At 36.2% G+C, this 24,607-nt stretch overlaps 1 protein-coding gene across 1 annotated transcript in view; it reads right to left on the bottom strand.

The window, feature by feature from the left end:
* TACR3 (tachykinin receptor 3) overlaps positions 1–24,607 on the bottom strand; it is a 94,938-nt gene that overhangs the window by 4,161 nt on the left and 66,170 nt on the right. The window lies entirely within an intron of this gene.

The following is a 24,607-nucleotide window of genomic DNA, read 5'->3' as shown; positions in this document are numbered from 1 at the left end:
TCAAGAAAGCATGCTAATGTCACTAATCCTTCTTTACCTAGCCCACATGAATGGGTGGCACTAACTCAAACAGAAACAAATGTATCTTAACTGGCATGAAGACAATAAGTGTTTACAAAAATCCAAAGAGCTTCGGGGAGAGAGGAGCAAGATTTGGCTGTGCTAGCCTGCACAGTAAAATAGCAGAGATATTATACCTAGACAAACTGCTGCATCACTGGGGATAATTTAGGCTGTTAGGGCTGGGCTGGTTCCTCAGTATTTATTATAGCCTGACTATAGTGAAGACTATTTGGTTTTCTTTACTCTCATACCATACTCATGAGGCAACTTTCTGAATATTAATATGGTTTCTCTTATAATCTGATATTGGGGAAGCTTTCTCTGCATAGTGATGATGAATATTCACATTAGTCTGAGGAAATATCATTAACTTTAAATTTGTAAATAGGCAATCATCTGGCTTATACATTAGGTCTTTTGGTAAGCATGAATCATTTCCTCGGTTTCCACACCTCTGAAACAAAATATTCTAGAAAGCCCTGGCCGCAGAAGAATATCAACCTGTATTTCTCTACCTCTAGGCCTTAAGTTCCTAAATGGCAAAGAGAATGTCTTAATTATCTTAATATCCCCAGCATCTAGCACAATCCCAAGTATATAGTTGAACATAAACAATTAGATATAGAATGAACGAAAAATGAATGACAGTGTACAATTTGCAATAGTGGGTTGAATGAGAGGATGTTTTATGTGTCCCTAAATAAAATAAAATCTGTGCATTGTCTGTGACTATAACAAAGGTAAACTCAAAGTAGCTTGGCTTTGTGTGGAAAAGGAAATAATACTACTATCCTATGATGACCTCATTTAACATTTCTCATTAGCAATCTATCTACTAAATTTGTTCATACTTCTTTTGGCAATATGGAAATAGTAAAATGTTTAGAATAATATATGCTAAATAAACTAACTTGGGAGCTTACCCATAACAGATCAGAACACAAATCAGAGAAAGTCTTGACATAAATGACCTATGGGGCATCTTAGAACTATGGAAACACATTATTTATGACCTGGGCTTGTCATTTCTCTGCAAGTTAGGGATTCAGATGAAATGTTGGCAAAGTTAAGAGTCAGGAGAGATTCTAGAACAAGGCAAATCATGAAGTGGATCACTGTGGAAGGCAAAACTTTCCTAAGGGTCTCATCCCTCTAACATCCACGTGACTAGCATTGATCTGATGGACATTGGTCATCAAAGCTGAAGATCCAGGTCAATAGCTCACAGAATGTCATCACTGGCTGCACTACCTATAAAGCCTTTTTTCTCAGTGCTCTTTAAACTGCATTTCCACCCCGCCCCCTCCAGAAAGCTATGTTCAGATTTATGCATTTATCTCTCCTATTTCTCATTCATGGATTTGTGGCATACAAGTTAAGAGTTATATTTTATTACAATTCACACTTATACAATGTTTCACATATTTAACAACTTATTAGTTGGTTTTCAATGTGTTTTAAGAAACTGAGGCAAAGACCAAGAGTTTTGACTGCTGTGGTTCATGAAACTAGGCTAAATTTTATTTATTTTTTAATTTTTTAAGTATATATTTTTTATTTTTTTACTTCAAGAGAGGGAATGGGAGGGGCAGAGAGAGGGAGGGGGAGAATCCCAAGCAGGCTCCGTGCTGTCACTGTAGAGCCTGATGCTGGGCTCGAACTCATGAACTGTGAGGTCATGACCTGAGCCGAAATCAAGAGTCAACCAACTCAGTCAACCAACTGAGCCTCCCAGGTGCCCCTAGGCTAGAGTTTTAAAACTAAGATTTTTAATTCTTTTTTCCCCCTTGCCTACAGTTAACATTTATTGAGTGTCTGGTAGGTCTCAAAAACAGTATAGTGGGGCGCCTGGGTGGCGCAGTCGGTTAAGCGTCCGACTTCAGCCAGGTCACGATCTCGCGGTCCGGGAGTTCGAGCCCCGCGTCAGGCTCTGGGCTGATGGCTCGGAGCCTGGAGCCTGTTTCGACTCTGTGTCTCCCTCTCTCTCTGCCCCTCCCCCGTTCATGCTCTGTCTCTCTCTGTCCCAAAAATAAATAAACGTTGAAAAAAAAAATTAAAAAAAAAACAAAACAAAACAGTATAGAGAAAAATAATGAATAGAGGACTATTCCTTATCTTGAAGAAGCTTACAATATAATGAAAAAAATGTAAATTAAAAAAATGCATGGAAATGTGAATATAAAGATGTCTATAAAATTGAAATAATATTTATAAGAACTTACTAGTTTATTTTAAGTAAGAATGATGCAGTGCACGGTAACTGTAGTCTCAGGGGATGTAAGAGGAGTGAAACGAGTTCTATTGCCTTTATATCTTGAACATGTGAACATCATACTATTCCTTGAACATGATAGGCAAGCTCCTGCCCAAAAGTATTCTCCCTCCAGAACATTCTTCCCGTGGTTATTCCCGCTGGTAACACCCTCATCTCCTTCACGCCTTGGTACAGCTGTCACTTTCTCTGCTACTCCTATTCTGACCGACCTGTTTAAAATTGCAGTCTGCCTTTCCAGTTCCCAACCCCTTAGCTTGCTCTTTCTTTTCAGTTTTTTATGTTTATTCTTTACTTTCTGTCTCCTCATGCTAGAATATAAAAGGGCAAGAATTTTCTTCTTACTTTGTTTGTTGATGCATTTCACGCACATAGGCTGGACTTCACATATAATCAGCGCAAAAAATTTTTTAAATTAATGAATGAAAATGAATACAAAATGAAAGAAACTAAAGGACATATAGTTGGTTAAGAGATGTCCATAATTTATCCAGTCATTGATTACTGGTATCATTTGTCCTCCAAGTTTAAAATGGGCATGCATATATAAAATGAGCATGACATTTTATTGCTGTTTCATATTTCTAGGCAAACAAATTCAAGAGTATGAGCATACAAACAATATAACCAATATATTTTTTGGGGTGCATGATTAAATTTTATTCTAAGTGTTAAGGGCAAAAAAAGTCTGTAACAATGTGAACAAGGTACAGGCTACTATGTTAAATATGGTATGAACAAATATGCATAAACACTTCTTTGAATGCTTTTTTGCAGGCTGACCACAAACTCCCTATGCATGAAATTGTTTTCCAATAATAGTTAAAGATGTACAAAGGCTATCAGAGTCTTTTACGTGACTTCCAACCACGTGGAAGAAGTCCATAATGGGGGAAAATTAAAGTGTAAGTGGAGAATTAAATGAAAATGCCTCTGGAAGAGAAGTTTCAGATAACTTCTAATTTACATATATAGAGCCTTACGGACCTTGATATAAAACATTTCAAAACTTATTTGACAATGTTTAGGAAAAATCTAAAAGACCCTAAAAGAAAAGATCTTTCACAGTGAAACACGGCTATAATATACTTCATTCATTTATTTCTATAAAATACATTTTGACTGTTAGCTTCAGTCTCTGCTCACAAAACCTTGTGGAATTATTTCTGATATCAAACTTTCAGGACCCAGGTTTAATGTAAATGCAAAAGTGGGGTCTTGGGTGGGAGTAATTGCATTACTTTGTGAAGTGCCAAAGTTATGAAATTGTAATCCTACTCTTTAAATTGCTAAGGAAAAGAACACTTTGAAACACAAACCATGAGCAGTGACAGCTGTGCACATGCTGTGAGCAGTTCCCCTGTGTCTCATGGCTGGACAATGGCACTAGCACATAAATACTAGGCAGGAAAGGCATTCAGTTGGTAGACTTCCTAAAAATCCCAGAATTTTTAGGCAAGATAAAGAGACTGAAATGGAGATGATTCAAATCTTTCATCATGTCCTAACAAATTTTGTTGTGACTTGATAAAAACATTGATTGATGTTGAGTATTTCATGAAGCTGAGACATGCGCCTGCCTCTGAGACAAGGGGATTTGTTTTCCATGGCAACATGGACAGTTGTGGCTACCCACCACTGTCCTTGGCACAGACATTTCCTAGCAGGAGGAAGAAGGGAGGTGTGACAAGCAAACATAGGCAGGATGGAAATGCATGTCTTGGTTAGTGAAAATGAGCTTTGGGCACCTTTTCTTAGTGTATCAAAGGGGAAAAAAAATCTTTGATTTTTGTATCCTGTACAGGTTAGACTGGAATGCCTGCAGCTGTTCTTATCTTTCATATTAAATTAGTGTAGGGTGGATGATTTTGAGGTTTAGGTCATAAAAGAAAAAACGTAAGTCTAGGAAATGAAATAAAATACTGCCAACCGTAAAAAAAATCTAGGAGTCATATTCTTCAGTGCAGGATTTATTCTTTATAAATATCCGAACTGGAAATTACCAACTCCATGTGAGAGCAAGTTTCTTGTTTTGATTAGAACCTCTTCAGAACGTGCATTCTGGAGGACCATCCCATGGATCACACCCTAACACTGGCCCATGCCTTTTGTCTGCGCAAATGTTCTTACATAGACCATTATATTTCTTTAAGTCAAAATTTCAGGCCTGTTCATTCTAACCACACATTAGCAAATTAAAATGATATTCTCAGGAGCAAGATATGGAAAAAAATTTCAATAACAGCATCAAAATTTAAGGTACATTTCATGGGCTACTTAGGCTGAGCTTTTGCTACTTCTGTTTCAAAGACTAGTCTTAAAAAGTTCAGTCTCAAGTGAGAAAATAAGAACTAAGCAATGATAGCTGTGAAAAAAGTGCAGGGTGGTCCAGAAGCTGAGTTGAATTTTGCTAGCATGAGAATGGATGAGAATATGGGCATACTGGGTAAGTGCCATCCAAGAAATGTGACACTTGTGCCAACTCCAAGTAACATGTGCATGCAATTAACGTTAACTTAGAGTAATGCCTATAAGAAATTATGTCAAGGGGATATGTTTGGAACTTTTTATCCAAAACCAGCAGAATACACATTCTTCTCAAGTGCACATGGAACATTCTCCAAGACAGATCATATGATGGGTCAGAAAACAGCCCTCAATAAATATAAAAGAATTGATATCATACCATGCATATTTTCAGATCACAATGCTATGAAACTTGAAATCAACCACAAGAAAAAATTTGGAAAGAGTCCAAATGCATGGAGGTTAAAGAACACCCTACTAAAAAAAAAATGATTGGGTCAACCAGGCAATTAAAGAATAAATTTAAAAATATATGGAAGCAAATGAAAATGAAAACATGACAGTCCAAACCCTTAGGGATGCAGCAAAGGCAGTCCTAAGGGGGAAAATACATTGCAATCCAGACCTATCTCAAGAAACAAGAAAAATCACAAATGCAAAATCTAACTGCACACCTCAAGGAACCAGAACAACAAAGAAACCCCAAATCCAGCAGAGGAAGAGAAATAATAAAGATTAGAGCAGAAATAAACAATATAGAATTCTCCCCCCACCCCGCCCAAAAAAGAAACAAAAACAAAACAAAACCAACCAACCAAACAAACAAAAAAACCCCCAGTAGAACAGATCAATGAATCTAAGAGCTGGTCTTTTGAAAAACTAAACAAAATTGATAAACCCCCAGCCAGACCTCTCAAGAAGAAAAGAGAGAGAATAGATAGATAAAAATCATGAATGAAAGTGTAGAGATCACAACCAACACCACAGAAATACAAACAATCATTAGAGAATACTATGAAAAATTATATACCAACAAATTAGACAACCTGGAAGAAATGGACAAATTCCTAGACACCCACACACTACCAAAACACAAATGGGAAGAAATAGAAAAGTTGAAACGACCCATAACCAGCAAAGAAATAGAATTTGTTACCAAAAATCTCCCAACAAATAGGGGCACCTGAGTGCCTCGGTTGGTTAAGCGTTTGACTTCAGCTCAGGTCATGATCTCATAGTTTGTAGGTTCAAGCCCTGCATCAGGCTCTGTTCTGACAGCTCAGAGCCTGGAGCCTGCTTCAGATTCTGTGTCTCCCTCTCCCTTTGTCCCGCCACCTCTCATGCTCTATCTCTCTCTCTGTCAAAAATAAATGAATATTTTAAAAAATTAAAACAAAATCTCCCAACAAATAAAAGACCTGGGCCAGATGGCTTCCTAGGGGAATTCTACAAGACATTTAAAGCAGAGTTAATACCTAACCTTCTTCAACTGTTCCAAAAAATAGAAATGGAAGGAAAGCTTCCAGACTCATTCTATGAAGCTAGCATTACCTTGATTCCCAAACCAGACTCCACTAAAAAGGAGAATTACAGGCCAATATCCCTGATGAACATGGATGCAAAAATTCTCAACAAGATACTAGCAAATCGAATTCAACAGTATGTTAAAAGAATTATTCACCATGATCAAGTGGGATTCATTCCTGGACTGTAGGGCTGGTTCAATACTTGCAAATCGATCAATGTGATGCATCATATTAATAAAAGAAAGGATAAGAAACATATGATCCTGTCAACAGATGAAGAAAAGGCATTTGACAAAATACAGCATCCTTTCTTAATAAAATCCCTCAAGAAAGTTGGGATCAAAGGAACATATCTTAGCATCATAGAAGCCACATATGAAAAGCCCACAGCTAATATCATCCTCAGTGGGGAAAACTGAGAGCTTTCCCCCTGAGATCAGGAACAAAACAAACATGTCCACTCTCACCAGTGTTGTTTAACATAGTATTGGGAGTCCTAGCTTCAGCAATCGGACAACAAAATGAAATAAAAAGCATCCAACTTGACAAAAAAGTCAAACTTTCACTCTTCGCGGACAACTTGATACCCTACATGGAAATCCCTAAAGACTCCACCAAAAATCTGCTAGAACTGATACATGAATTCAACAAGTCGCAGGATACAAAAATCAATGTACAGAAATTGGTTGCATTTCTATACACCAATAATGAAGCAACAGAAAGAGAAATCAAGAAATTGGTCCCATTTGCAATTGCACCAAGAACCATAAAATACCTAGGAATAAACCTAACCAAAGATGTCAAAAATCTGTATGCTGAAAACTATAGAAAACTTATGAAAGAAATTGGAGAAGACACACACACAAAAAGGAAAGACATTCCGTGCTCATGAATTGGAAGAATAAATATTGTTAAAATGTCAATACTACCCAAGGCAATCTACACATTCAATGCAATCCCAATTAAAATTGCACCCAATTAAATTTGCATTCTTCTCAAAGATAGAACAAACAATCCTAAAATTTATATGGAACCACAAAAGACCCCAAATAGCCAAAGTAATATTGAAAAAAAAAAAAACCTCAGTGGGAGGCATTACAATCCTGGACTTTAGCTTCTACTACAAAGCTGTAATCATCAAGACTGTATGGTATTGGCACAAAAACAGACACACAGACCAATGGAACAGAATACAGAACCCAGAATTGGACCCACAAATGTATGGCCAACTAATCTTGACAAAGCAGGAAAGAGTATACAATAGAAAAAAGACAGTCTCTTTAGCAAATGGTTCTGGGAGAACTGGACAGGAACATGCAGAAGAATGAAACCAGACCACTTTCTTACATCAAACATAAAACTAAACTCAAAATGGATGAAAGGCCTAAATGTGAGATAGGAAACCATCAAAACCTTAGAGGAGAAAACAGGCAACAACTTCTTTGACCTCAGCCACAGCAACTTCTTACTCGACATGTCTCCAAAGGCAAGGGAAATAAAAGCAAAAATGAACTATTGGGACCTCAACAAGATAAAAAACTTCTGGCCTGCAAAAGAAACAATCGATAAAACTAAAAGGCAACCGATAGAATGGGAGAAGATATTTGCAAATGACATATTGAATAAAGGGTTAGTATCCAAAATCTATAAAGAACTTACCAAACACAACACCAAAAAAACAAATAATCCAATGAAGAAATGGGCAGAAGACATAAATAGGCACTTTTCCAAAGAAGACATCCAGATGGCCCACAGACACATAAAAAGATGCTCAACATGACTCATCATCAGGGAAATACAAATCAAAACCATTTTGAGATACTGCCTCACACCAGTCAGAGTTGCTAAAATTAAGAACTCAGGAAATAACAGATGTTGGTGAGGATGTGGAGAAATGGGAACCTTCCTGCACTGTTGGTGGGAATGCAAACTGGTGCAGCTGCTGTGAAAAACAGCGTGGAGGTTCCTCAAAAAATTATAAATAGTACTACCATACGACCCAGCAACAGCACTACTAGGAATTTATCCAAAGCATACAGGAGCACTGATTCATAGGGGCACTTGTACCCCAATGTTTATAGCAGTGCTTTCAACAATAGCCAAATCATGGAAAGAGTCCAAATGTCCATCAACTGATGAATGGATAAAGAAGATATGGTTTATATACATAATGGAATACTACTGGGCAATGAGAAAGAATGAAATCCTGCCATTTGCAACAACATGGATGGAACTGGAGGGTATTATGCTAAGTGAAATAAGTCAGTCAGAAAAAAAACAGATATCATATGTTTTCACTCATATATGGAACTTGAAAAACTTAACAGAAGACCATGGAGGAAGGGAAGGGGAAAAAATAGTTTCAAACAGAGAGGGTGGCAAACCCATAAGAGACTCTTAAATACAGAGAACAAACTAAAGGTTGAATGGGGGGGTAGGCAGGGGAGAGGGGAAAATGAGTGATGGTCATTGAGAAAGGGCACTTGTTGGGATGAGCACTGGGTGTTGTATGTAAGTGATGAATCACAGGAATCTACTCCTGAAACCAAGAGCACACTGTATACAATGTATGTTAGCTAACTTGACAATAAATTATATTAAAAAATAAAATAAAAAGAAATAAATTATGTCAAGGGGTGCCTGGGTGGCTCAGTCAGTTGAGACTCTTGATTTCAGCCCAGGTCATGATCTCCCATTTTGTGAGATTGAGCACCATGACGGGCTCTATGCTGACAGTATGGAGCCTCTTGGGATTTTCTCTCTCCCTTTCTCTGCCCCTTCCCCATGCACATGCACTCTCTCTTTCAAAAATAGATAAACTTAAAAAAGTACGAAATTATGTCAAGCCTAACAAATGAAAAAGAAAACTATGTGTGTATGTGTACAAATATGGAAAACATTTCTGTCTACGTGTGTGCGTGTGTGTGGTATTGTACTCTACTTCCTTACGTGTTATTGGTCATGCTTCATTTTTAGTGTGTTTTCATTTTTTCCATTGGAAACTTAGACTTTGAGAACATTGTAAGATTTTAGGCTTATGATTATCTAAAGCCAAAGAAAATGATGCAGCCATAAAAGGGAAGATGAGATGAAATTAGAAAAGGAAGTACATTATAGCAAGAAGAATAAAGACTGATGTTATGGGATCCTGGTTAGAGATGAAAATGAATGGAGGCTTCTTATGGACCGAACTGTGATCCCCATTTTTAAAAAATTTATAAGATTTATTTATTTATTTATTTATTTATTTATTGAGATATAATTGATATATACTGTGTATGTTTAAAATGTACAATGTGATGATTTGATGTATTGAGAGATGATTACCACAATAAGTTCTCTCTCCTCACACGTAGTTACTGTTTTTGTATTTTTGTGCCTGGTAAGTACATTTAAGATTTACTAGCAACTTGCAAATATATAACCCAGTATAGTTAGCTACAGTCACCATGCTTTACATTAGATCCTCAGGACATATTAATTTGGTAACTGGGTCAGTGGGAGACCTGCAGGAGAGGCATTCCCAGTTGCTTGTGGATGGGCCTGTGGTGGAGTCCATAACGGGTTAGTAGAATCCAAGTGCTTCTGATGATAGGTTCCGTTTACCCTGCTTGCTGTTTTCCCAATCACTCACCAGCTTCCTAGTCCTGCAGCTCGTGACCCAGTTCTCTGGATGGAGAGAGAGAGACGTGGGCCTTTTCGGCAGCACCTGCAGAGCTGGGGTAGTGGATACTCACTCACTCACATGCTCTCATACCCCCTCGGGAGGAATCACCTCTGAGAAAGACTCTGTTGGCATTGGGCTGGGTCACTTTTAGGGAGAGGCAAATTTCTCTTAACTTACAGCTAAGGGAGCTATAGCCAAGTTCTCAAGGGTATAGAGATGTTTCTGGGTCTATAGGTGGGACTTCGTTTCAGCCTCCTGGATGCAGGCCTGCCTTCTCAAAATGATTCTCCTCTTTCTTGGACTGCATCAGAATAATCAAGAGTGTCCTATTTGGATCCTTCAACTCCCCAAAAGGCACTTTTGCCTGTGGATAGATGCCAAATTGTTATTGAGTAAGGATATGACAAGACATGTCTTTTTGGTCATCTTGCTGATGTCACTTTTCAAAATTCCTGTTGAAGTCCTAATCCCCAGTATGTCAGCATGTGACTATATTTGTTGATAAAGTGTTTAAAGAGCTAAGTAAGTTAAATGAGTTCATTAGGTTGAGGGCTAAATCAGTCTGAGTGGTGTTCTTGAAAAAAGTGACTAGAACACTGACACACAGAGGGAAGACCATGGGAAGACAGAGGTTTGCAGCAGTCTGCAAACCAAGCAGTGAAGCCTGAGAAGAAACCAACTTTGATGACACCTTCAACTCAGACTGCTCACCTCCAGAACTGTGAGAAAATGCATTTCTGTTGTTTAAGCCACCAGTCTATTGTATTTTGTTATGGCGGCCTGAAAAGACAATAATGGTGTTTGAAATGCTGAGGATACTAGGTATCCTCAAAATAGGAGGCAAAATACTATGCAGGGTCCCAGAAAATGGAGATTTCTAAAGAGGTTTGGATTGCTTGTAGAATTGCTTTTAGCAATATAGAATTCCTTTTAGCCATATTGCTTATGGCAATATAGCATATATAGCAAGATAGGCTAGGATCTCTATTTACATCAGTTGATCCTCTCTTAGGTTATAGATGGTCTTCCTCATGAGCACTGTTTTCCATGATAATTCCTTTGCAGCAGAAATAATGTCAAGCACATAGAAAGCTTGCTTGCTGAATGAGATGATAGATTTTTCTTGGTTTTTATACAATTCAAAATCCAATTGATTAAGGCAAAACTTCTTTGTTATCACACTTAGGTGTTCACCTCTGAAGGAGCAGGGCCGTTATGGCTTATAGGTTAGAGGAAGAGAATTAAAACAGAAAATAGCCAGGGGTGCCTGGGTGGCTTGGCCGGTTAAGCGTCCGACTTCGGCTCAGGTCATGATCTCACGGTCCGTGGGTTCGAGCCCCGAGTCGGGCTCTGTGCTGACAGCTCAGAGCCTGGAGCCTGTTTCAGATTCTGTGTCTCCCTCTCTCTCTGCCCCTCCCCTGTTCATGCTCTGTCTCTCTCTGTCTCAAAAATAAATAAACGTTAAAAAAAAATTTAAAAAAAACTAGAAAATAACCAGAAAACAATTTCTATAGTTTAAAAAAACAGTAGAAGTAGATTTCTTTACCAGCATTTCATGGGTATCCAAATAATCAAGAGCAATTTTAACAAAAGCTTTTTTAAAAAAATTCTTTAATGTTTATTTATTTTTGAGAGAGACAGAGTGCAAGCAGGGGAGGGGCAGAGATGATTACATTACAAAAATGTAATAAAAGTATACTGTTCACAACATATGGACAAAACACAAAAATACTAATTCATAATGGACTATGAGAAGGTGGTCTGATAACGAGAATAGAGTCTGAAATTCTTTGATCAGTATCTTGTGCTGTTACCTACCGAGAGGGGCTGGGTTGTTAACATTTTAACTGGAGGGCAGTAAAGAGCTCGTTCCTGACTCTGCATTTCAAATTTCTCCCTTATATAAAACTCTAGAAGATACCCCAGTATTTTCAAACTAAACTTGTGCTCTGCTTAATGACGTTTTCATCCTACCTTTCAAAACTTCTATTCCCTTATTACCTTCCTGCTCCAGTTTCTGTTGATACAGACTGTGTGCTACAGAATGCAATGCCCAGCATGAGTGCTGTAGAGTATGCATCGGCCAGGTAGTTCTAACACTCACTTTGAGACTCAACAAAGGAAAACGTGCTGATAGCAACATTGTCCTTTGAGAGAGGCAAGGCCAGCAGATGCATTTGTGGGTAACACTGATGGATGACCCAGTGGAGTTGTGTTACAGGCTTAGTAACAGGCTTAGTGCTTTTTATACTCATTAAAAAAAAAAAAACAAAAAACCTTTCAAATGTATGAACTTATCATGATAAACCTTTGACCACATAGTTTCTTTATTTTATAAATAAGAGACTTAAAACCAAGGAGGTGGAGTGTTTTCTCAAGATCACAAAGACAGGTTCAGAGCTAGGACTCCTGGGTCTCTTAATTCTTCATTGGCTAAGGACTCATTTTGCATACATTCTGCTTCTCAAAACCTTTAGAAAAATAGCCCTTGCTTCTTTCTGCACTTAGATGCTCAGGGGATGTGTAAGTAAAGGATAGTCAAACATCCATATTTTGCTGAGGATCTACCCACTTGAACTTAATGTGAGATGAGATATTTTCCTAAAGCTAGAAGATGAAAGAGTGAGAAAAGAAGTTGGAATGGTGGAGTGGGCTGGGAACAAGAGGTTAGAATTCGGTTTGTCTAATGCAGTGTGAATATGGACAGATTTATGTATACTAAAACTATGAAATAGGGATTCAGTACTACAAATGTTTTATGTGCTCATGTGGTACCATTTACTTCGATATATTTCATTTATGTAGAGCGTGTTTAAAGACAAATGGAAAAGAAGTATAAGTTCTTAACAATGCTGTATTCTTTACACCCGGTAGCCATAAAGTAGGTCTACTGAGAAGACTACTTTAGTCCCAAATAAATAGTTGCTGTTAGGATTTAAGACCCTTTGACATTCACAGAAGGGGAGAGAGTGAAGAGAATTTTTTCCTCAGTTACCTTTCCGGGGAAGTGAGTGTAAAAGAAAAAAACAACTGCAACCAGTTGCCATAGGGCAACTCCTTTTCTGTGCCGGGAATTTCTGGGGTGGATCTGGTATCTTGGGAGCATGCCTGGCCAGGAAAAAAGGCTAGGCTGACATCATTTGCCAGACTGAGAGATTTTGTCTTCCTCTATACTGACATCACTTGTCCTTTTAAAAACACACTGTTACTAAGGGGTGCCTGGGTGAGTCAGTCACTTAAGCATCCAACTTCACCTCAAGTCATGATCTTGCAGTTCATGAGTTCGAGCCCCATGTTGGGCTCCGTACTGACAGCTTAGAGCCTGGAGCCTGCTTTGGATTCTGTGTCTCCCTCCTCTCTGCCCCTAACCTGCTTGTATTCTGTCTCTGTCTTCCTCAAAAATAAATAACATTTTTAAAAATTAAAATCAAATAAAACACTGTTATTAATACATTGTCGTCTGAAATGTTGATCCAGCCAGTGTTTTAAGATACTTTTGCAGTTGGTTTTTTATCTTGAAGGTGTGCACACTTTAATTGCTTTTTGAAACCGTATAAATCTAGAATGTTTAAAATTATGCTTTCCAATATCAAATCTAGTAGAAAATAAGATCAGCCACTGAAAATTAATATTTTTCTCTATAATATATGATAAACTAAGAAAGCATGGCTTATAAATAATGTTATTATCCTTATCTGTAGTTGTCCTGAAATAAATCTTTGTGATTTGCACATGCTTATCACTTTGCCTAGAGTGCCCTGATCTGATACCTTTCCATGTAAACTTCTCTATCCATTTTTTAGGAGGTCACCTCAAGTTCACCTCTGTCAGTAGCTTCTCTCATTTCTTCATGCAAGTAGTGTTAGATGCTGTCTAATTGACTTAGCATATCATGCTTATATCTTATAACACAGATACATGTTACAGTCAAGCATGCTTCTGTTTCCTTCAGTCCAGATATGGGCATATGCATTATACTTCTTTGTGTCTCCAGAACCTAGAATAGTTCTTGACATTGAATAATTACCTGTTGATTGAAGTTATCTGATTTTCCCACTCATTTTATAAACACTTTAATTGTAAGAAGCATATTTATCTTTGTTTTACCAGTGTTTTGCCCTATTATGCATGTAATAAGATTTCAAAAATATGTATTTTTGAACATGGAAGGAAGAATTTCATTTTCTTTTTTCCCCCTTATTCTGTGCTTTTTATTCCCATGCCCTATGCTTTCCATAACTGGAAGCCTGTATCTCCCTCTCCCCTTAACCCAGTTGCCCATCTCCTCCTTCCCTCCCCTCTGACAACCATCAGTTTGTCCTTTGTAATTATAGGTCTAATTCTGCTTCAAAAATATTATTTAAGTGAATAAAACAAAAATGCATTTAAATATCTTATATCTAAATTAAAATAATTATTATTGCCCCTGACTTTTGTGTTTAGCAAGATATTTGAAAAGAATAGCTATTTGAACCATGTGATGGCACAGCCTTCAGAAGGAAGTCAATTATTTTTGCTTATCTAATTATTGTACACTTAGATTATGAATGTTGTACAATAATGCCATTTTTCTAAAGAAACCAAGGCCCAGACTCTAGAGATACAGTGCTAAATTAAAAAAGAAAAAAAAGTGGGGCGCCTGGGTGGCTCAGTCGGTTAAGCATCGGACTTCAGCTCAGGTCATGATCTCACAGTCTGTGAGTTAGAGCCCCACGTCAGGCTCTGTGCTGACAGCTCAGAGCCTGGAGCCTTTTTAGGATTCTGTGTCTCCCTCTCTCTCTGCCCCTTCCCTGCTCATGCTCTGTCTCTCTCAGTCTCAAAAATAAAAAAAATAAAATAATTAAAAAAAAAGAGAAAAAAGTTATCTATTTCCCCACCATTTACATCCTATTAATGAGATATTTATTAAACAGTAAATATAAAAATACTGTGAAATTACAAATTATGATAAGTTCTATAGAAAAAAAAAAAAACAATCAGGGGCACCTGGGTGGCTCAGTCAGTTAAATATCTGACCTTAGCTCAGGTCGTGGTCTTGCCGTTCTTGAATTTGAGCCTCACATTGGGCTCTGTGCTGACAGCTCAGAGCCTGGAGCCTGTTTCAGATTCTGTGTCTCCCTCTCTCTCTGTCCTTCCCCTGCTTGCACGCTTTTGTTCTCTCTCTCTTTCTCAAAAATAAATAAATATTAAAACAATTTTAAAAAAAGAAAAAATAATCATGTCTAGATTTGTAGAATACTGTGGAAGGTCTACTTGAGGAAGCACTATTTAAGCTGAAACCCAGAGGATGTACAGACAGATGAATAAAGGGCACATCATTTTAGGCCCTGATAATAGAGTGTAAAGACCAAAACATGGCAGATAGCTTGATGTGTTCAAACAACTAAGAGCCAGTGTTACTGGAACGTGGTGTGTGATGGCAAAGTGGTACAGAACGAGGTTGGCAGAGTAAGTGACAGCAAGGTCATGTAGGACCGTATAGCTTATTTTCAGGATTTGCAATTTCCTTTATTTATTTTTTGCAATTTCCTTTATTTATTTTCTTAAGAATATTGGGAAGCTACTGAAAAATTGCAAGCTGATAGTGAGTTGATTTACATTTTAATATTTATTTATTTATTTTGAGAGAGAGAGACAGTGCTCTTGGGCTTGCATGAGTGGGGGAGGGGTAGAGAGAGAAGGAGGGAGAGAATCTCAAGCAGGCTCCACACTTACAGCTTGGAGCTGAGTTGATTTATATTTTAAAAACACCATTTGTAATATACAACATAGTGGCTATAGTTACTAACATTGTATTGTATACTAAAAGATGCTAAAGGAATAGGTTTTAAAAGTAATCACAAGAAAATAAAGTATTTTTTTACAAGAAAAGAACTTTTAACTATATGTGGTGATAGATGATAACCACACTTAATGTAGTGATCATTTTGTAATACATACAAATGCCAAATCATTATGCTGTACACTTGAAACTAATAGAACATTATATGTAAATTATATCTCATTAAAAACTCATTGTGGCTGCTGAGTGAAGAATGAATTTGGTGTGAACAAATGCAGACCTGCAGAAGTGAGTGGGAGAGACTGTTGTGGTAGACTTGTTGACCATGATAGAATCTTGGAGAATTATTTCGATGGACACAGAGAAAAGTACAGATATGGGAGATATCTTAGGGAGGAAAACCATTAGGATTTAGTAGTGGATCAGGTGAGGGCAAGAGAGCAAGGAGGGGGGCAGTTTAAGAATCACTCTTCTTAGGAATTAGTATCTGGGTAAATGGAAGTGTCATGCACTGGTATTTGGAAAAGTCAGACATGGAGACTCAGAGATCAGTTGTGTATCTTATATTTTTAAATACCTGAGAAATACTCAAAGCAAGGACATCAAGTATGTAACTGATCACATAAACTTAGAGTTCATAGAAGTAGTATTGATTTATAATATGCACTTCAGAGTCAGTGATCTATAGATGATATTTAATGTCATGGGAATGAATGAACATAGGAATGAATATAAGAATATAAGAATGAATTAATTCTGTATATTAAACGTATTCATATATATGAATTAATTATATATGTGTGTAAATATATATGTAAATATATATATTTCCTGTTGGTTCTGTTTCTCTGGAGAACAGTACTACAACTATGACATCCACTGTGCTGCACAGCTCCCTATTATAACTACATATTTCCATATTTTTGGCTTTCCTAGAAGCAGCCAATTTCTAAGCATTTTCATATAAAAAATGTATTTGATCTAAGAGAGAATACATTTTTTTTCCTGATTATCCAACCATTTATAATCAGTTTAGCTAATGGCATTATGGCATTGCTTCATACTTAATTAATTATTTCTACAAATATATTGAACATTTTATATGTGTGGTCTTGGTTCACACAGCGAGGAAGGCTGAGTAATGCCATGATTGCCATGTGCAGGCTGGAGACCCAGGAAAGCTGGTGGAGAAAACTGATGTCTCAGGTGGTCAGGCAGAGAAAAATTCAACTATCCTCTGTTTTTTGTTTTTGTTTTTTCCAGACTCTCAACAGATTGGATATTCACCTACACTGGGGTGGGCCATCTGCTTTACTCAGTCCACCAATTCAAATGCTAATTTATTCCAGAAACACCCTCAGAGACACACCCAGATATGTTTAAGTAGATCTCTGGGCATCCTGTGGCCCTGTCAAGTTGATGCATTAAATTGACCATTACAGTAGCGTAGCCTTCATATGCTCTTGGATTTGACTTTGATATTCCACAAATAGAGTAAGTTAGATACATGTCTGTGTTGTTCACTGCATTTTATTTCAATGGTGGCTACAGAAACTATTTCCACACACAAACTTATTTTTGTAGAATGTGATCTTGTGTCAGGATAGATTTATTTACACCCTAAGGCAAATATAAGTCAATAGAAGCTTGTGCTTTTGTCCTTTAATAGCAGCAATGGTAAAAAAAAAAAAAAAAAAAAAAAAAAAAGAGAAAAGAAAAGGAAAGAAAAAAGAAATGACTTTTCTTTGTAAGTAATTAACTCAAAAATGTAACAACATGTTGTACTTTTGGTTTTATAAGACAGTTTAGGAAAGAGGATAATACATACATACATACATACATAAGTACATATATACATACATATCTCAAAAAATAAAAGTAAAGGACAAACAGTTGTCTCCTAAGTTGAAGGGAAACTAAAATTTGTTGAGAAATTGTTATCTGAAAAGCCTACGCTACATGCACTGTGTGAGTTGCCTCAGTTTCACTAATGCCAATTGGTACATATGGGAGGTGCCTGGCAGTGTTTTAATTACAGTTAAATGTCAAGTAGATATGCATTTCTTCTCTAACAGGGAGTATTGTCAAGAAGTACAAGAAGCTGATTCTGGAGATAAAGATAAATAAAACATTCTTTTTTTTTTTTTAAGTTTATTTATTTTGAGAGAGAGAGAGTGGGGGAGGGGCAGAGAGAGAAAGAGAGAGAATCCCAAGCAGGTTCCACACTTTCAGCACAGAGCTCAACGCGGGACTTGAACTCATGAACCATGAGAACATGACCTGAGCCGAAACCAAGAGTATGACACTCAACTGACATACCCCAGGCACCCCAATAAAACATTCTTGTATACAGTAAGTTCTTGGTTATTCAAGTGAATGAATTCATATCGCTAACCTAGACCTCTCCTCTAACCTGTTTTTTTTCCCCTCATAATCCTTAGATGTTTTGTATATTTGTATTTTGATATATTTCTTCACTTCTCAATGGTGACATCTTTTTTAAAAGTTGGAGTTTTACATTTAAAAATCATATATTTAGTCTCATATCATAATTAAATGATCTTATCTTTTGTGTTTTAGTTCATGAAGTATAGCTTATTGTTGGTATTCTGCTTCTTGTTTCTAGGCAGCTGGGTTCCCTATGGTTTGTTTTTATTTCTTTTTTTAATTCTTAAAGATTTATAAAAATTTAAAGTAATCTCTACACTTACCATGGGGCTCGAACTCACAACCCTGAGCTCAAGAGTCACAAACATATTGTACCAACTGAGCCAGCCAGGCACCCTTGCTTTTATTTCTTTTATCCAACTCCAGGCTCTGTTCATCCTTGCCTGTGAAGATAAACTGGAAGTGTTCTCTTCAAGCAGCAAATCTGCTTATGTGTTCTTGGAAGATGCAGAGGGTAGTCTGCCCCACATGTACATAATGGGAGCTTTAACATTCTCACAGTCTCAGCAATGATGAGGTGTATTTCACACACCCCTCTGAGCTCTGCCCACTGTCCTATCTCAGTTGCTGCTTCACTCAGGAAAATTAGCAAGTTGTAGATGAGAAGGTAGAGCTTCAGTCCACCATCTTCCCCCGGATAGATGATTACATCGGGATGTCTTAGAGACATCTCAAAATTTTATGTATAAAAAAAGCTTCCATTCTCTTCCCTTCTTCAAAGCTGGTTCTTCTGTGAATGTCCCTATCTCAGTAAGTGACACCACTGCCCATCTAGCACTGGAAGCCAGACACTCAGAAGACATGCTTGTTTCTTTGTACCCCTCATTTTTACTGCTGCATTCATTGCCGAGGCAAATCCTGTTGGCCTAGTATGACCAAAATATGTTTTAAATCTCTTCATGGCTTTTCATCTCTACTGCTATAGCTTCTGCAAAAGTTACCATTATCTTTCTCCTGGTTGAATGTAATAATCACCTACACTGGTCTTTACTTCCATAGCTAGAGTGACTTAAAAAAAATGAAATAGATTGACTCTCTAGTTAAAATGATTTCCTCATCATATCTGGAATAAATAAAACCAAATCTTCTTACTGTTGCTTAAAATTTTTTCCGCATTTTGCTTCTTCCCTGTTCTCTAGTCTTACCCATTACATATTCTCCTTGGTTCTTTATGCTCCAGCACTCGTCTTTCTCATCCTTAAACACGTCAATCTCCTGTTCCAGGTATTACCACCAGTACATCTTTTCATTATTTTGTTTATCTAGGGGGTCTCTCTGCTCTGCCTGAATGCAAATCCCATGAGGGTCTTGAACATTTTAGTTTTGTTTATCCCTATATCTCTAGAATTTAGAACAATAATACATACAAGACACGATTATGCTTTTTCAGATAAATAAATAAATCTATATGTGAATGGAATAGTATTTAATATATAAAATAAAATAAAATATAAAATAAAATAAAATATAAAGTATAACATATATATTTTAGAATTTTTTAAAAAATGAAATAATTGGCATTCTTATACATAGTCCAAGGCTGTGGCAGTCTGAATAAAATATACCTTTATCTTCATAGAGAGAGAGCATTATAAAGTTTCTCCTTGGATTCTCTCTATATTGCAGAACTAATTAATATTATATGGATAATTTTGCACTGTGCAAAAATAGTCTTTAACATTGTCATATTTTCAACAGTGATAGATGGTGCTAATGCTAATGAGTCTTCACATATGCAAAGCGGTTATTGTTTAGTCTCACAACATGGGTATGGAGATAGAAGAATGGATGCAGAGCCAGGAGATAAGAATTCTAGTCACACAGCATCACTAGCAAATTATCTGTGTGATCTTGTGCAAGTTATTTAATCTCCCTAAACTTCAGCTTTCTCGTAGGATTGTGATGAAGATTATTTAAAATAATGCTTTTAAAGATTCCATGGGGGAAAACTGTCAAAACTACTATGATATTTTAATAGCTAATAATAAAACAATTGTGTTAGCTCACGCTGCTATAATAAAATATTGTAGACTATATGGCTCAAATCGCAGACATTCATTTTCTCATAGTTCCAGAAGCTACGAGTCCAAGATCAGGGTACCAGTATAGTCAGTTTCTGATGAGAGTCCACTTCTGATTGTAGGCAGCTACCATCTTACTGTGGTCCCACAGGATTTCTTCTTTGTATGTTCACAAAGAAAGAGAGTGAGCTCTCTGGTGTGTCTTCTTATTAGGACACTAATCTTATTGAATCAAGGCCCCATCCATCCTTATGACCTCATTTAACCTTAATTATCTCCCTATTGGCCCTATCTTCAAATATAATCATATTAGGGATAGAGCTTCAAAATGTGAATTTTTGGGGGTCGGGGGGACACAATTTGGTCCTTAGCAATAATAAATGTAAGATATTATATTTTCAATTGCTCGTTTATGGATGTGTTTAGTTCTTTTATTTTCTAGACTTTTCCTTTGAGTTGTTAATTATCTATTGATATTTTCTAGAAAGTAATGTTTTTCTTTTGATATTAGTTTTAATATTTATATTAATATATCACAATTCATTGTTTGGCCTAGGAAGAATGATTTCCAAATTTGGAGAGACCCAAAACACAGAATTTATTTAAGGAGCTGCAGAGAGGAATTCTTTCCCTGATATTTTAAGGATTTATTAAGTTGGTTCTATTTAGTGTTGAGGCCAAAAAATTTTAATCATTCATCAAATGGCTAATCAGTGGTGTATGTTTAAGCACAGACTCTCTGGAATAGTTACAAGGAAACCTTGAAGACTTCATTGCACAGAAATATATATGGTGTCAAGAGCACTAGACTCTAAGACTTGATTTAAATCTAGGCCTTGTTCAGAAACAGCTCTGTGGCCTTCAGAAAATTACTTAATCTTTCTTCATATAAATAGCGTTACTAGGGGGAAAAGACAAGAACACTCATCATGCAGGGGGTTGTGATGTTTAAATGGAATTGTGGATGCCAGGCTCATAAGATACTCTGGGCATGCTGAGATATTCATTTTTATTTTATTCCCAAATCTGACTAATTTATATGTGTGTTTTAAATCATTGACACACTGGCCTAAATTGACTATGAACATGCCTTTTTTAAAGGCAAAGAGAGGCTATGGCGGCAACAGGGGGATAATGGGTAAAATGCAGACTGAGTACTAGAGAGCCAAGAAATTTTGTCAAATTTTATAACAGAAAATGTGCAGACAATAGAAGTTTAAAAAACAGCTCTTTTTTCATTATAGTCCCTGTTATTCGTGTATATATGTGTGTATGTGATTGTGAATGATAGAGACAGAGATATTAAGAGAGAGAATAAAAAAGTGAGAAGTGGCATCAAATCTATGTTTTCCATTACAGTGAAAGAAAATAACAAGCCTAACTATTTTATACTTAACAGTGGCTTTGCCATTTCTCCAATATAACATATTTCTATAAAATAACAGGATAAAATGTATCCCTTGAAAAGCTATCCTATATTAAACACTATTATATTACCAGGAAGAAAAAGATTAATAAATGTTCTGTTGTTGATACTTGTTTTAGCTTTACCACTGGAAAATTAGTAAAGTGAAACTTATTTAATAAACTATTAATTGAACAATAAAAACATCATAAAATTTTTAAAAAGTTAAAAAACAGTTTGACTGTAATGACCATTTAACTGTTAACCATAATACATAGAACATAAAATCAATTCAAGGCATATAATCTCAGGATTTTCTCCTATTACTATTTGAGCTTTCAGTTGGTTTGTGGAGTTTATCTGAGAAAAAAGAACATAACCTATGTATCTACTCCTTTAGATGCATGAGTAACTTTTGGGAAAAAGTGATATTCTCTGCTCTAATGATTCCAGAAATATATTCTAAAATAGAAAATTTAAGTCTTCCTCATCATGTGTCAGGAAAATTGGAAGTGATCTAGAAAATTAAGTTTTGGGGGTTCAATTAGATCAGTAATGTCAGAAACTAATGACTTGTGTTAGAGGAAACTCCTAGCTGGGATATTGGAGAATATGAAATGAAACATTAGTCCAAGTTCGTGGGTCACTACATAGTACAAAAGGTACAACCAAAGATAAAGGACAGGACGTATATAAAGATGTTTCCAAAAAAAACCCCACTAATATATTATGTAATTTGTATATAATGTACACAAGTATATATAGAGGGTATATTGTATTGCATACAGTACATAGACAGTAGCTTGTATATGTATACACACAGGTACACATATGTATATGTGTGTACACACATAATTCATTTTTCCCCCAAATAGTTATAAATTCTTAAAAAAATATAAACAACAGTAACAACAGCAAAACTGTTTCATAACACTGGAGAGTGATCAAAAGGAGAGTGAACATGCATATATATATATATATATATATATATATATATATATATGCAAACTTTTCCTAAGTCCTTGGCCGTCCTGCACTCACATGTGCAGGACCAAGGCTATGAGCAATTTGGGAGGTAAACAATAGCTAAAAGGATGCAAGAGTGGAGAGATTTTAGCGGCCACTTCTAAAGGGGGAGACAGAATTTTAGAGTTTGAGTCTCACCAAATTAGACGGTCTCAGTAAACATCTTGGGTTTTTCCAGAAGAGCTAGGCTTTAAGAGTAAATACTATACCCACAGTTAAGAGATTAACCCTAAAACTAAGGGCAAAACTAAAATAGATTTACCCTAACAAAGTATAAAACCAATTTCCACAAATTTGAATATGCACCACTAGAAGAAAGCACAGCAGTTTTCAGATGAAGATAGTAGCATACAGAGTCTCTTAACATCCTATCTCATGATATCCAGTATAAAACCAAAAATTATTATATAAGCACATATAAAAAATGTGATCCAAAATCAAGGAAAAGAGGAGTCGATAGGTTCGGCAGTTCGCATATAAGGCCTGTAAATAACTATGATAAATATGTTAAAATAGTTACAGGAAAAGGTGATTATAATGAATTAAAGGATGTAGGCTCTCAGGAGATATATCAAAACTGTTACAAATGAAAATGTTATAACAATACCTGAAATCAATACAAGGTATTAGATATTTCAATTATGACTATGTGAATACTGATAATTACTTGATAATACTTGATTCGTTTTGTCAGTATTTCATATCACTTTCCAAAATTATACTCCTATAATATGATTTTTTTCTATCACTACTAGAAGAGAAGAATAATTTTCTTAGAACCTTTAAACTAGCAAAATCATTGAAGTGTTGAGTTCCCATTAATTGCTGCTATTTTTGACTGGAGTCTATTCTTGTTAGCAACTTATAAAACATGAAAATTAGTGTACAATGTCTTATCAAAAATTAAAACCAGATTGGAGAGCCAAAATGAGTCATGATCTTTTAATATTTGAGTCATAATATTAGAAGACCATGATTCACTTGAGTAATGGCTTAAGACACATAGGCAAGCAACATATAGCAACCTTTGATTCATTTGAAATATTCTATTCTTCACATTATGTATAAACTTTCACATATGATAACAATTATTTTTAAAGTAATGACTCACTTGAATAAAGGAATAGCAGAATTAAGCTATCATCTGTCCCCACTTTGAAAGAATTATGTTCATCAGGCATCCAGGAGAAATGTCAATTATTAAAGAAAATATACCTTGAGACCTCATGAAGCTTATAGGTAGAGAAGAAAAATGAGGAGCGAAAATTATGCAAAATATTGAAAGTTCAATGTCTATGAATTTAGAAGTATCAAATTCTCACTGTTTTTCAATCTTCTTCCAAGGGCATTTGGTCATCAGAAAAAAAATCCGAGGAAACAGCTTCATTAGTTCATTTTAAAAGCATTTATAAGAGTTCCTGAATTATGCTAGACACTCTCTAAATTGTTGAATATCTAAAGATGAATAACACATGAACGTTGCTCTTCAGCTTTGTAGAGTTTGTTGGAGGAGATAGTTAAGCAAATGGATATTTTCTATATAATGTAGTATAAGTTGCATGCTAGAGTTTTCCATATGATATTGTGAGTGTCTGAATGCAAATTGGGGTGGAGTTATCAAAGAGGCTTCCTACAAGAAGTGGTTGTGATATAATCAAAAGACAGAAAGGAAATAGCCAAGTGAGGGGAGCAGAAAAGGAAGGGGTGAAAGAGTAGGGGATAAGAGTGTCCTGGTCACAGAAAATAAAATATGCAAAATGTATGCCTTACTCTAGTAGTACAAATGGTTTGACCCACTTGCATATAGTGTATAATATAAGACGTGCTGATGACGAAGTTGGGAGGAGTAGATGGAAATGAGATTAGGGAGGGGCAACATGCAGTTTATAGGCCAGAGAAGACATTAAAGGATTTTATGGAGGGCATTAAAAAATTCAGATCTTAGAGAGATCACTTTGAAGACACTGGAATAGATTTTATCTGAGTGAGACTTAATGGAGGCAGGAGGTTCTTTCGTAGGCAAGTATATAACCTGGGGAGAAATTATGTATATCTAAATAAGAGTAGAGCCGGAGTTTAGGAAAGAAGGT

The sequence above is a fragment of the Leopardus geoffroyi genome, chromosome B1 (assembly GCF_018350155.1).
Source record: "Leopardus geoffroyi isolate Oge1 chromosome B1, O.geoffroyi_Oge1_pat1.0, whole genome shotgun sequence".
Classification (NCBI taxonomy): Eukaryota; Metazoa; Chordata; class Mammalia; order Carnivora; family Felidae; genus Leopardus; species Leopardus geoffroyi.
Note: the sequence above shows the minus strand (reverse complement) of the source record. Positions and strands in the feature narration are given on the sequence as shown.